This window comes from Macaca mulatta, chromosome X, assembly GCF_049350105.2.
Source record: "Macaca mulatta isolate MMU2019108-1 chromosome X, T2T-MMU8v2.0, whole genome shotgun sequence".
Lineage (NCBI taxonomy): Eukaryota > Metazoa > Chordata > Mammalia > Primates > Cercopithecidae > Macaca > Macaca mulatta.
In genome coordinates this window covers 3,167,973-3,183,454 of record NC_133426.1, presented here as the reverse complement: position 1 = coordinate 3,183,454, position 15,482 = coordinate 3,167,973, and the positions used below count along the sequence as shown (strand labels likewise).

Below are 15,482 nucleotides of genomic sequence, written 5' to 3'. Positions count from 1 at the left end.
TGGGTCTCCAGTTGTAGATAGCAGATCAGTTTTCAACCTCCATAATTGCCCAGGCTGCAGTGCAGTGGCACAATCACAGCTCATTGCAGCCTCGACTTCCCAGGCTCTAGTAATCTTCCAGTCTCAGTTTCCCTGAGTAGCTGGGACTACAGTCATGTGCCTGCACACCCAGCTGTGTATTTCCTCTTATAGGGATATAAAATTATGTCATTCGTCTTCTTGTTGACTTGTAACCACCATGAAAGCATGACTCTTGTCTGTCTTATCCTCTTCCCCATCTCCAGAGCTTGGCACACACTAGCAGCTCTACAATTAGTTGTTGCATAAATGGCAAATGAAGGAGTATTGCATTCTCTGCCTAGAAGTCCCTGCCCCCTCTCCCTTCCCCAGAAGAAAACTTCTTACTGGCTAAGATGCTGTTCTCACCTCAGTGCTTCCAAAGGAGCCTCAGCAGGTCAGGGTCTATCACTTCATGTGTATTTATCCCCAAATTCAGATATTATTTGGCTCAAGGAATGCACTGCAAATATTTACAGAATGAACCATTGAAGGAAGAAAAGAAACATGCATGAGCAAATTCTCTGTTTCTGTTATAAGAGGCTGTGTCAGTCAGCTATTGGCACATAACAAAGAATCCCAAAATGCAGCGGGTTAAAAAAAATCTATGTTATATACTCACTGTTATATGGGACAAAAATTCAGCCTGTACTCAATGGGTGCTTCTGAGGTCTACCAAGCAGAGGCCCAGAATGATGCTGAGAATTTTGCAATGCACATGGCAGCTTCCATGACAAATAATTTTCTGTCCCCAAATGTCAATAGTGCGAATGTTCAACAACAAAACCCTGCTTCCTCTAAGTCTGAGTTTATTAGGTACATTTCTTTTCTTTTTTGACTTTATTTACGTGTGTGTGTGTGTGTGTGTGTGTGTGTGTTTAATAATGAAATGCTTCACGAATTTACCTGTCATCCTTGCATGGGCCTTGCTAATCTTATCTGTATCATTCCAATTTTAGTATATATGCTGCCAAAGTGAGCACATTAGGTACATTTTTATCTTCCAAGTCACTGCAGGCTACAGTTTTGCTCTTCCAACACAACATACCACTGGTTGCCATTTTTTTCTAGCCTTTGGTAGCAGTTACCTTACTATTTTCCCAACCTTCATTCACCACTCAGTTTCAAAGCCAATGAAGCATGTTTTAAGCTTTTGTATGAGAGCAACCCCCCACCCACTTCAGGTATGAATTTCAGGATCTGTTACCTATTTTTTTTTAATATAAAATCACCTACAAGCTTAGTGCCTCAATATCACAAACATTGTATTTGCTCATATGTCTGTGAATCAATAACTTGGACTGGGTTCAGTTGGGCAGTTCTTCTGTTGGTCTTGCCTGGGGTCTTTCAGGCAGCTTCCATTATCTGGCAGCTTGATGAGACTGGATGGTCTAAGGTACATTCATGAACACGTCTGTTGGGCAGTCTTGTCTGTCAGCCTAGAGTACTGAGGCCACTCCATATAAAGAAGCCAGGGTAGCCTTTTTGAGATGAGTCACCATGAGAAAGATTCAGCTGACAGCCAGCACCAATGGCCAGCTATGTGAATACACTCCCAGCTTACACCATCCATTTTCAGTCAAACTGTCAGAGGACTGGGACCACATAAGGCACCTTCAGGGAGACCCACAGAAGAACCATCCAGCTGAGCTCAGTCTGAAATTTGTGACCCAAAGAGTGATGCACAAATAAAATGGTGATTGTCTTTAGCTACTAAGTGTTGGGGTGTTTGTTACACAGCAATAGGTAATGGATATAGGTCCTTAACTAGCAAATAGATTACCTCATGGAAATGTGGAAACTCCCACTCCTATATTTATAATTAATTCCAACATGGAAAAGAAGCTCACTATTGATTCTGTGAGGCTAAAACTGATGTGAAGGTAGTGGAAAGCCAGTGAGCAAGTGGTGGCTGGTTTGAGCTAAAGTGCTTGCTCAGGGAAGCATACTCTTCCTAAATTGCTGCATTGTGGGTCTGGACCAAGGTGAGCTTGGGTTTCTGAGGGGAGTTCCCTTACAGTAGGGGAAGTTACACACAGTGAAATAGACTTACAGTCACTCGTTGCTTAATGATGGGGATACATTCTGAGAAATGTATCACTGGGTGATGTTGTTGTTGTGCAAACATCCTACAGTGCACTTACACAAACCTAGATGGTCTAGCCTACTACACACCTAGGCTATATGGTGTAGCCTGTTGCTCCTATGCTACAAACCTGTACGGCATGTTCCTATACTGAATACAGTAGGCAATTGTAACAAAAATCACTAGGCAACAGGAATTTTTCAGCTCCATTATAATCTTGTGGCACCATCATTTTATATGCCGTCCATCATTGGCCATACATTCTGTGGCGGTGCATGACTGTATCTGTTTTAGATAGGATTTCCTTTGTTTGTAACTTTGTTACCGGGAAGGGGGTCCTGATTCAGACCCCAAGAGAGGGTTCTTGGATCTCGTGCAAGAAAGAATTGGAGGTGAGTCCATAAAGTGAAAACAAGTTTATTACAAAAGTAAAGAAGTAAAAGAATGGCTACTTCACAGGCAGAGCAGCCCCAATGGCTACTGGTTGCCCATTTTTACAGTTATTTCTTGATTTTATGCTGAATAAGGAGTAGATTATTCACGAGTTTTCTGGGAAAGGGGTGGGCAATTCCGGGAACTCAGGGTTCCTCCCCTTTTAGACCATATAGATTAATATCCTGACATTGTCATGGCCTCTGTAAACTGTCATGGCGCTGGTGAGAGTGCCTTTCAGCATGTTAATGTATTATAATTAGCATATAGTGAGCAGTGAGGACAACCAGAGGTCACTCTTGTCACCATCTTGGCTGGCTTCTTTACCACATGCTGTTTTATCAGCAAGGTCTTTATGATCTGTATCTTGTGCCGACCTCCTATCTCATCCTGTGTCTTAGAATGCCTAACCTCCTGGGAATGCAGCCCAGTAGGTCTCAGCCTCATTTTACCCAGCCCCTATTCAAGATGGAGTTGCTCTGGTTCAAATACCTCTGACCACTTGAATTTGATACAGTAAAATGCCTTTGCTGCATAATCTATGGCGGTTTCTCAGCTATTAGTCTCATTGGATTTTCAAACAAAGCGCTAACCATGTACGTAGTCAAGACTTGTGTGAAGAATGAAGGCATTACATTATGTGTTTGCATATCACATTTTGACTTTTGCTAGAAAGGGCCAATCTGAACTATAACTGAGATTTTTAAACATTTTTCTTTGGGGGTAATTGATTTTCTTTCATTAATCTTCTAGCTTGCATCCTTCATTCTCCTAGAAGTTAAAAGCATATATAATCTAAGGAAGATTCAGTCTGTCTCTTTTTGATTTATTTTATAATAACTCACTGAGTATTTTTTGTATGTACAAGAAGTATTCTGAGACTACTTAATATACTATTTTGATCTTTCTTCTTTTAAAGTATGAAGCCATATATATATATATATATATTTTTTTTTTTTTTTCCCCCTAAGGGTAGGAATCTGGAAGAGATTTCAGTGATGATCAAAACAGCAAACTCATGAATTTTGAATGGTTTCTAAACCTAGAAAAAAGAACTCTCTGAACCTTCTTTGCTTTAGAAGAAAATCAGATTTTGACTCCCTGGCCTTGCACAAATGCTTATTTTTTTCTTCAATTCACCTAAGATTTAATCTTATATAATGCTTTGCTTTTCCTTCCAATTATATTTAACCTCGTTGAAACATTTCAAATATATACAAATAATCTAAAGGATCATTTTAAACTTTCTTTCCCCCAGCACAGCGAAATACTTAAAAAATATGGTTTAAATTGGGTGATGATTTTCTAGAAAAATTTCATCGCAATTAGAAGGAAGGAATTGAGCAAACTGAGGGAAACATAGGGAAATCAAAATTAAGTTTGCAGTTCTTTCTACATAAGTAAATGTAAAATTAAGTTTATAGTTCTTTCTACATAAGTCAATAAAAAATTAGCAAATATTAGTAAAACTCCCCCAAAGCTCCCCACCCCCAGTAAATGCATATGTGTGTGTGCAAGAAGCATTATAATGAAACACTTAACTTCCTTTGCCCTGAACTAGAACCAGATGCCTTGGGAGGGGGGTTGAGGCAGGCTGGCTGATGGACTTGTATTGTATTGCAAGTTATGCTAAAGGGATTTTTAGAAATGAACTGCTTTTTCCCATCTCCTTTCAGCAGTTTTCTGGAGCTGGAAATAAAGAAAAACCCCTACCCCTGACTTACTGGACCTTAGGAGTTAAAAATCACCACCTTAATTTATCATTCCTTCATTGGCAGTTGTAAAGGGAACTAAGTAGTCTATTCATTTACTCTAACATTTATTTGGTGCTACCATTTACCAGCATTGCGCCAGGGGTGGAGGAAAATCAGAGAGGAAGACCCCTGAGCCTCCAGGTGCTTTCGATGTGTGTGGTCGGGGAGTCGACACGTAAACAGCCATCATCATGGACATGGTGTGTGATGGGTACAGGGGACAGGGAGGGGCCTCAGGGAAGCTGGGCTGGCCAGGGGGCAGGCAGAAAGTGGTGTTGGGGTGAAGAGACAGAGGCGGTGAGGAAAGCTGTTCCCAGAAACACCCCCTAGGAGTGATTAGATTGGAAGGGTGGGTAGGAAGTGAATGAGGCCAGTCAGTGAATGTCCTTGTTTACCATGTCACCCATTAAAAAAAAAGTGTTTCATTTTAAATATTTGTACATTTTACAAATCTCTCTCTATCAATCTTCTCTGTGTATATCAACATACATATAATATATGACAATAGAGATGAGAATAAATAGAAGAGACAGATAAAGATATAATAGATGACAGAGAGCTTAAATAGATTAGACTGTCACATAGATAATGATAGAAGATAAATACATTCAATAAGTAGATGGATGGATAGATACATAGATAGATAAATATATAGATGATGATAGATAATAGATTCAGTAGATGAATGGATAGATGGATAGATAGATATTGATAGATGATAGATTCAACAGATGGCTGGATGGATATATGATAGATACATAGATAATGATAGATGATTAGATTCAATAGATGTGTGGATGGATAGATAGGTATGTGATAGATAGATAAGGATAGATGATAGATTCAGTAGATAGGTGGATAGGTGATAAATAGCTAGCTATCTAGCTAGATAGGTACATTCAATAGATGAGTGGATGGATAAATAGATGAATGGATGGATGGATAGTTATAGAAAGATGATGGATAGATGAATAGATAGGTAGATAGATTATTTTGACAGCTTTCAAAAATTTCAGCATTTAACTTACCATTTTTATTTTTCATAAGGTTTATATGAGAATTCATACTTTTCTGGATGGTTTAAAACAACTTTTGAAGATTTCAAATAAATACTCATTGACTTATAATTTTATTTTTCTAGTAACTTTCTGAGGAATGTCTAATTTATCTGCTTTCCCATAGTCATTACAGCACTATCCACAATAGCCAAAATATGGAGTCAACCAAAGTGTCCATCAGTGGATGAATGGGTAAAGAAAATGTGATTTGTATACACAGTGGAATGCTATTAAGTCTTAAAGAAGAAAGTGTTGGCATTTGCAACAACATGGATAAATGTGGAGGACATTATGCTAAGTGGAATAAGCCAGGCACAGAATGACACATACTGCATGATCTCATATGTGGAATCTTTGTATTCTTTAGTTCAAGGTTCTCAATGTGGGTGCTGTTGACACTTGGGGCTGGAGGGTTCTCTGTGTTGTGGCCGTCCCGTGCACTTGTAGGGTGTTGAGCAGCATCCCTGGGCTCCACCCACCAGATGCTGGCAATGTCCACTCTCCAATCATAATAACCCAAAATGTCTCCAGACATTGCAAATGGCTCCTGATGGTTTGAAAGTCAAAGAGGGCACAGTACCCAAGCCTTAACATACATTTCAAAATGACTTTGAAAGAAAGAAAAAAGAAATTCAGCATCTTTAGGGACCAGATGCCCACTTAGGAGCCCTCAGTGAGAGAGAAAGACGCGTCTCACCTGGGCTCAGCGGCTCACCCTTGTCATTCCAGCATGTTGGGAGGCTGAGGTGGGTGGATCACTGGAGTTCAGGAGTTCTAGACCAGCTTGTGCAACATCACAAAACCTCCTCTCTACCAAAAATACAAAAATTATCCTGGCGTAGTGGCATGTGCCTGTAGTCCCAGGTACTTGGAAGGCTGAGGCAGGAGGATTGCTTGAGTCCAGGAGTTTGAGACCAGCCTGGGCAACTCAGTGAGACCCTATGTCTACAGAAAATAAAAATAATTAGCCAGGAATGGTGGTGCGTGCCTGTAGTACCAGCTACTCAAGAGGTTGAGGTAGGAGGATTGCTTGAGGCTGGGAGGTCGAGGCTGCAGTGAGCCATGACTGTACCACTGCACTCCAGTCTGAGTGAGACCATGTCTTTTAAAAAAAAAAAAGTATGTCTGTCCTTGCACAGACCTCGCTGTGTTTATCACATTTATCAGTGCCTTGTCTACATTCTATGGATGGACATTTGCCTTTAGTTCCCTGTCCAATCCAGCTGGATTTCATTCAGCCCTCCTTGGTCAGCGCAATAAGCACACTTTTGTCAGAGGTGTTGAAACCAGAGTGACTCCATCTTGAATAGGAGCTGGGTAAAATAAGGCTGAGACGCACTGGGCTGCATTCCCAGGAGGTTAGGCACTTAGTTAGTTACAGGATGAAATAGGAGGTCAGTACAAGATACAGGTCATAAAGGCCTTGCTGATGAAACAGGTTTCAGTAAAGAAGTCAGTCAAATCCCACCAAAACCAAGACAGTGACAAGAGTGACCTCTGGTCATTGTAACTGCTCATTATACACTCATTATAATGCATTAGCTGCTAAAAGACACTGCCACCAGAACCATGACAGTTTACAGATGTCATGACAACCTCAGGAAGTTACCCTACATGGTCTAAAAAGAGGAGGAACCCTCAGACTTACCCACGCCTTTCCTGGAAAACTCATGACTAATTCACCCCTTGTTTAGCATATAATCAATAAATAACCATAAACATAGGCAGCCAGCAGCCCATGCTGCTGCTCTGCCTATGGAGTAGCCAGTCTTTTTTTTTTCTTTTTTTTTGAGACGGAGTCTCGCTCTGTTGCCCAGGCTGGAGTTCAGTGGCCGGATCTCAGCTCACTGCAAGCTCTGCCTCCCGGGTTCACGCCATTCTCCTGCCTCAGCCTCCCGAGTAGCTGGGACTACAGGCGCCTGCCACCTCGCCCGGCTAGTTTTTTGTATTTTTTAGTAGAGACGGGGTTTCACCGTGTTAGCCAGGATGGTCTCGATCTCCTGACCTCGTGATCCGCCCGTCTCGGCCTCCCAAAGTGCTGGGATTACAGGCTTGAGCCACCGCGCCCGGCCAGGAGTAGCCATTCTTTATTCCTTTACTTTCTTAATCAACTTCCTTTCATTTTACTCTGTGGACTCACCCTGAATTCTCTCTTGTACGAGATTCAAGAACCCTCTTTTGGGGTTTGGACTGGGACCCCTTTCCCGCAAAGCTTTCACTTTACATTCCTGCCATCCCTGGAGGGAGGAGGTCCTGTCTTTGCTGGAAAGCCATGCTGTGCTGGGCTATGGTTATTCGCTGTGGTTTATCTGAACCCAAAAAGAAAAACAAGTTTCCTAGGGTCACTCCTGGCCTGGAAAGATTGACCTTATGTCAGGCTGCCTTAATCCCTCCCTTCTTTCCACATTGTAGTTTGAAATTATATCAAGTGTAGAGGGAAGTGAATATCTTAGGACAGAGGCTTGAACTGGGAAAACAGATGTTATCTTCGTAATGTAAAGAAAAATCACGGGATGCTACTACAAAGAACAAACCTTCGCTTGGTGAGCAGACATTTGAGAAAGAATAGACATGCATTGCAGTTTTAGACTAGAACAGTGGTTCTTTCTAAACACTATTTTATTATTTATTATTTTTAGAATGAGGTCTTGCTCTGTTGCCCACACTAGAGTGCAGTGGTGTGATCATAGCTCACTGCAGCCTCCAAATCCCAGGTTCAAGTGATCCTCCTGCCTCAGCCTCCTGAGTAGCTGGGACAACAGGTGTGTGCCACCATGCCCAGCTAATTTTTGAAAAATTTTTGTAAAGATGGGGTTTTGCTATGTTTCCCAGGCTGGTCTCCAACTCCTGGCTTCAAGCAATCCTCCTGCCTCTGCCTCCCAAAGTGCTGGGCTTATAGGCATAAGCCACCATGCCTGGCCTAAATTTTTGTATTTTTAATCATTATGGGTACATAATAGTTGTACTTATTTACAGGGTATATGTGATATTTTGTTACACGCTTAACATGTGTAATAATCAAAGTAGGGTAATTGGGGTATCTATCCCTTCAAGCCTTTACCATTTCTTTGTGTTAGGAACATTGCAATTCCACTGTCTTAGTGATTTTAAAATATACAACGAATCATCGTTAACTATTGTCCCCCTGTTGTAGTATCAAATACTATACCTTCTTGCTTCTATCCAACTGTATTTTTGCATTCATTAACTATCCCCACTCTATCGCCTCCTCCTCGATACTCTTCCCAGCCTCTAGTAACCACCATTCTACTTTATCTTCATGAGTGCAAGTTTTTAACATTTTTACCTCCAACGTTTGAGTGAGAACGTGTGAAATTTTACATCAGGAGTGCTTTAATTTTTTTAAAATTTGAATATAGCTTTAGGGGTACACGTGGTTTTTGGTTATGTGGATGAGTGAAGTCTAGGACGTTAGTGCGCCCATCACCCAGGTGTTGTACATGGTACCTAATAGGTAGTCCTTCATTCCTCACCCCACTCACACCCTCCCACTTCGGAGTCTCCAATGCCCATTACAGTACTCTGTGTGCCTTTGCATACCCACAACTTAGCTCCCACTTCTTTTTTTGAAGCAGGGTCTCACTCTGTCACCCAGGATGGATTGCAGTGGCATGATCATGGCTCACTGCACCTTCGACCTTCTGGGCTCAAGCAGTTCCCCCTCTCAGCCTTCTGAGTAGCTGGGACCACAGGTGTGCACCACCACTCCCAGCTAATATTTTCTATTTTCTGTAGAGACGGGGTCTTACTACATTGCCCAGGCTGTTCTTGAACTCCTGGTTTCAAGTGATCCTCCTGCCTTGGCCTCCCAAAGTGCTGGCATTACAGGCATGAGCCACCATGCCCTACCAGCTCCCACTTTTGTAAGTAAGAATATGTGGTATTTGGTTTTCTATTCATTAGTTACTTAACTTAGAAAAATGGCTCCCAGTTTCATCCAAGTTGTGGCACAATACATTATTTCTTTCTTTTTTTTCACATCAGGAGATTTTAACGTGGGTCGAGTTTGTCCCCCAGGTAACATGTCTGGAGATATTTTGGTTGTCACAACTGGGAATGGGTACTATTGGCATTTGGTGGGTGGAGCCCAGGGATGCTGCTCAACACCCTACAGTGCACAGGACACCCCACCACAGAGAGTTGTTCAGCCCAGAATTACACAAGGTGTTCAGATTAAGAAACCCTTCACTAGGCTAGACACGGTGACTCATGCCTGTAATCCCAGCATTTTGGGAGGCTGAAGCAGGAGGATCATTTGAGGTCAGGAGTTCGAGATCAGCCTGGCCAACATGGTGAAACCCTGTGTCTACTAAAACTACAAAAATTAGCCAGGTGTGGTGGTGCATGGCTGTAGTCCCAGCTACTCGGGAGGCTGAGGCAGGAGAATCACTTGAACCCAGGAGGCAGAGGTTACAGTGAGCCTAGATCATGCCATTGCACTCCAGCCTGGCCAACGGAGCCAGACTCCATCTCAAAAAACAAAAACAACCACCACCACCCCCACTGCCTGAAAAAATACACACACACACATACACAAAATAAGTGCAGATGCACACACACGAGCACACACATCCATCTAAAACATTCGGTAATTAAGTTGCTTGGGGCAAATGGCGTTGTTTATGAAACACTACCTACCCATTTATCTGAGAAAGCTTATTTTGACTTAGAAATCCTCTTTGAAAAATGTTTCCAGTCTTATTGAGGTATGATTGCAAAATTAAAATTCTATAAAGTTGTACAACATGATGTTGTTTTGACATAGGTGTGCATTGTGGGAAAATGACCACAATCAACATATCCATCACCCCAGTTACCTTTTTTTTAAATCTTTTGAGACGGTGTTTCACTCTGTCACCCAGGCTGGAATGCAGTTGTGTGATCTCACTCACTGCAACCTCCACCTCCCGGGTTCAAGTGATTCTCCTGCCTCAGCCTCCCATGTAGCTAAGAGTGCAGGTGGCCCACCACCACGACCAGCTAATTTTTTGTATGTTTAGTAGAGATGGGATTTCACCAAGTTGGCCAGGCTGGTCTCGAACTCCTGACCTCAGGTGATCCACCTGCCTCGACCTCCCAAAGTGCGGGGATTATAGGTGTGAGCCACCATGCCCAGTCTACTTAATTTTTTTTTTTAATTTCTGTGTGGTAAGAACATTTAAGATCACTCTTTTGCAAATTTCAAATACACAATACAATATTGTTAAGTATAGTCACCATGCTGTATGTTAGGTGTCCAGAACTTACTCATCTTATAACTGCAAGTTTGTACCTTTTGACCAACATCTTCCCAGTTTTCCTAGCCCCCAAGCCCTGGGGATCATCGTTCTGTTCCCTGTTTCTCTGGATATCCACATGCAAAAGAGTAAGACTGGACTCCTGCCTTACTTCATACAGAAAAATCAACTCAAAATGAACGTAAGGCTTAAAGGTAAAACCTGAAACCATAAAAATCCTAGAAGAAAACATAGAAGATAAGTGTCTTGACATTGACCTTGGCAGGGATTGTTTGAATATCACGCCAACAGCACGGACAATAAAAGCAAAAATATAAACAGAACTACATCCAACTAAAAAGGCTTCTGCATAGCCCAGGAAAGTCAACAAAATGAAAAGGCAGCCTGAGGACTGGGAGAAAATATTTGCAAACCACATATCAGATAAAGGGTTAATATCTAAAATATAAGAAGCTCATACAATTCAATAGGTTAAAACAAACAAATGAAAACCCCAAATAACTGATTAAAAATAGGCAAAATACTTAAATAGATATTTTACCAAAGAAGACATAAAAATGGCCAACAGATGTACAAAAAGGTGTCCAACGTCACTAATCGTCACGGAAATGCAAATCAAAACCACCAGTGGGGCCGGGCGCAGTGGCTCTTGCCTGTAATCCCAGCACTTTGGGAGGCTGAGGCGGGTGGATCACCTGAGGTCAGGAGTTCGAGACCAGCCTGGCCAACATGGTGAAACCCCATCTCTGCTAAAAATACAAGAATTAGCTGGGCATGGTTTTGTGTGCCTGTAATCCCAGCTACTCGGGAGGCTGAGGCAGGAGAATCGCTAGAACCCGGGAGGCGGAGGTTGCAGTGAGCCGAGACCACATCACTGTACTCCATCTAGCCTGGGAGACACAGCCAGACTCTATCTCAAAAACAAAACGAAACAAAACAAAACAAACAAACAAACAAAAAACCACCATGGGATGGTGTTAGGAACCTAAGCACCTGTTAGGATGGCTAGTATCAAACAGTGAAGACAAATTGTCTTACATGCAAGAAGGAAAAAGTGATCTGTGTTTGTCTTGCAGACGGAGTGAGGTGTGTCCTCAACAAACGGGATGGTGTTTGTTTTCTTGTCTCTGCAGGAATGTGCTTGTGCTAACGTCGAGTTATACAATGGGAAAAAATAATAAATGCACCTGTTATCATCACCATTGATTGAGTAGATTAAATTTAGAACTGAAATACGTCTCACTATAAATGACAAACAACTACAAAACACTGGGAAACTGGATTTAAAAAAATTTTTTATTTATTTTATTTATTTTTTTTACAATCAAGACATTTGCTTAGGCTGTTTTTCCTATGAGGTAGCTTTTTATAAGGGATAGAAAGTAGCAGATATATAGGATAAAAAAGTCTGAAGATCTCATTCATAACCTGAGGACTATAGTTAATGGTGTGTTGTGTTCACAATTTGCCATTGCAAAAATATGGAACCAGCCCAAGTGTCCATTAGTCACATAAACTGTGGTATATATATAAATGATGGAATACTACCCAGCCATAAAAAGGAATGAATAAATGGCATTTTCAGCAGCCGGGATTGGATTAGATAGACTATTATTCTAAGTGAAGTAACTCAGGAATAGAAAACCAAACATCCTATGTTCTCACTCCTAAGTGGGAGCTAAGCTATGAGGATGCAAAGGCCTAAGAATGACACAAGGGACTTTGGGGACTAAGGGGGCAAGAGAGGGAAGGGGGTGAGGGATAAAAGGCTACAAATTGGGTTCAGTGTGTACTGCTCAGGTGATGGGTGCACCAAAGTCTCAGAAATCACCACTGAGGAACTTGCTCATGTAACCAAATACCACCTGTTCCCCAATAACCTATGGAAATAAAAACTAAAACAAATTTTAAAAAAGCAAAATGCAATAGTGTGTTGTATTCAAGATTTTTGCTAAATATGTAGATCATAGCTGCTCTTGCTACAGAAGAGAAAAAAGATTTGTAACCATGTGAGATGATAGATATGTTAATTTGTTTCATTATAGTAATCATTTTACCATATATGTATCCCATAAAGTCATGCTGTACACCTTTAATGTATACAATAAAATCTATTTAAAAAGTTGCAGGGCTGGGTATGGTGGTTCATCCCTGTAATCCCAGCACTTTGGGAGGACGAGGTGGATCACTTGACCTCAGGAGTTGCAGAGCAGCCTGGGCATCATAGCAAGACCCTATCTCTACAGAAACTAATAATAAGACAAAAGTTAGCCAGGTGTGGAGGTGTGTGCCTGTGGTCCAAGCTACTTGGGAAGCTGAGGTGGGAGGATCACCTGAGCCCAGGAGTTCAAGGCTGCAGTGAGCTGTGATTGCGCTACTGCACTCTAGCCTGGGTGTCAGAGGGAGACCCTGTCTCTAAAATACACAAATAAATAAACAAAATAACAATTACAAGTTAGACAACTAAGTGACCTTTTTCTTTCACTCTTGGCTGGCCACTCATTTAAAATGCAGCACTTGAAGAAATAAATATGCATTTCTGGCCCCTGTTTCGGAAAGGTTCATTTCCATAGAAACTTGGTTAATTTTACTCAAAGTAAAACAATGAAATCAATGAGATAAGAGAGTTTAAAAGATGCTTGTTTCTTCATTGCTGTTTTACAAAAACATTGAATTATAATATGATCGCAATTCCAGACACCTGCCTTGAAATTGTTACAGAAATTTCTCGGTTTTTTTTTTTTTTTTTTGCTTCTCTCTGTATGTCCTAATAAACCATTTGTCCATCAGGTAATCACAGACGGGCAGATATATGTATTTTTCTGTTTCCCTAACTTCAAATGCTGCCTGAAAATGAGGACTGTTTGGCAAGCCTAAGTTCCAACATTCCGTTTCCCGGCATTATATAACACAAAATCAGGTTTCACAGGGTTTTCTTAGATCTGTTTCCCCCTGTTTCATAAGATTTCAAGAGTCCTATAATTTATTACGTGGCTGGTGGAAGAAAAATATGCACAGAGTAGATGGGTGTGTGTAACCTAAACATTTAGGGCTGTCTTGACAACGACTCAAACCTACAGAGATGCTTTGGGGAAGTAGGCAGAATGTCCTCTTATTGGGAATTTTGTAAGATGAGAGCCTCCCAGTTTCTTTTAATTGCATTGAGTGGGTGAATACATCAGGAAAGAAAAGAAAGGAAAAAAACATAAAAAAGAGCCCAGATTGAAAGCAGTACTGTTTTTGCCATCCTCATTAAATCAAAGCATGTGGGGACAACAGATCGTCTGAGGCCAGCGGGCACCCAACCAGGAGGCTGATATGTTTTCCTGATAAAACACAGCTAGAAAATAATGGCTTCCAGCTCCATTCATGTCCCTGCAAAGGACATGATCTCGTTCCTTTTTATGGCTGCATAGTATTCCATGGTGTCCATGGACCACGTTTCCTTTAACCAGTCTATCATTGATGGGCATTTGGGTGGATTCCATGTCTTTGTTATTGTGAATAGTACTTCAGTGAACATACATATGCATGTATCTTTATAGTAGAATGATTTATATTCCTTTGGCTATATATATATATATATATATTTTTTTTTTTTTTTTTTTTTTTTCTGATAGAGTTTCACTCTTGTTGCCCAGGCTGGTGTGCAATGGCGTGATCTTGGCTCACTGCAGCAACCTCCGCCTCCCGGGTTCAAGTGATTCTCTTGCCTCGGCCTCCCGAATAGCTGTGATTACAGGCACCTGCCACTATGCCCAGATAATTTTTGTATTTTTAATAGAGACGGGGGCTGGTCTCGAACTTCTGACCTCGGGTGATCGGCCAACCTCAGCCTCCCAAAGTGTTGGGATTACAGGCGTGAGCCACTGCGCTGGGCCTCCTTTGGGTAGATATTACTGGGATTATATATTATCCCAGTATGGGGATTGCTGGGTCAAATGGTATTTCTGGTTCTAGATCCTTGAGGAATTGCCACACTGTCTTCCACAATGGTTGAACTAATTTACATTCCCACCAACAGTGTAAGAGCGTTCCTATTTCCCCACAGCCTCGCCAGCATCTGTTGTTTCTTGACCTTAGGGGAGGGGAACAACATACCCTGGGGCCTTTGGGGGTGGATGGGGACAGGGGAAGCATCAGGAAAAATAGCTAATGCATGCTGGACTGACAGGTGCAGCAAACCACCATGGCACACGTTTACCTATGAAACAAACCTGCACATCCTGCTCATGTACCCCAGAACTGAAAATAAAAATTAAAAAACAACGTGGGGCATTTTCAAGAGATGAATGGCGAAGAAACTTTATGGATAATGACAAGAAAGTTTCAGGGCTAAGTACCAAACACACGTGAATTATACCCTGGACTTTGTTTCTGTATTTGACCTTTGTTTCTGTATTCATATTTGACCTTTGTTTCTGTATTAGGATTTGACCACTGTCATGGATGTATATGCTGGCATGCTTGGAATTTAGTCTTTGAATATATATTTTTATTAGTGCTAAAAAAAAAAACAACACAACTAGAGCTTCCTTTCCAATGAAACTATTTTTTTTTTTTTAAAAGAAATGAAGTTCTGTTGTATGCTTCTATGTGGATGAGCCTTGAAGATGCTATGCTCAGTGAAAGAAGCCAGACACAAAAGGCCACACACTGTAGGATTCCACTTACTGGAACTTATCAGAGCAGGCAAGCCCACAGAGCCAGCAGGCAGATTGGTATCTTCCAGGGGCTGGGGAGGGGAGAAGGGGGAGTGGCTGCTTGGTGGGTCCAGGATTGCTTTTAGGGTGATAAAAATGTCTTGGAACCAGATAGCGGTGGCGGTTGCACAACC

The 15,482-nt window shown here is 41.5% G+C and overlaps 1 non-coding gene across 1 annotated transcript; it reads right to left on the bottom strand.

Annotated features, from left to right (window-relative positions):
- Positions 1–935: 935 nt before the first annotated feature.
- On the bottom strand, positions 936–1,040 carry LOC114675169 (U6 spliceosomal RNA). The gene has a single exon (XR_003726265.1). It is a non-coding gene; the product is annotated as a U6 spliceosomal RNA (small nuclear RNA).
- Between the last annotated feature and the right edge of the window lie 14,442 nt (positions 1,041–15,482).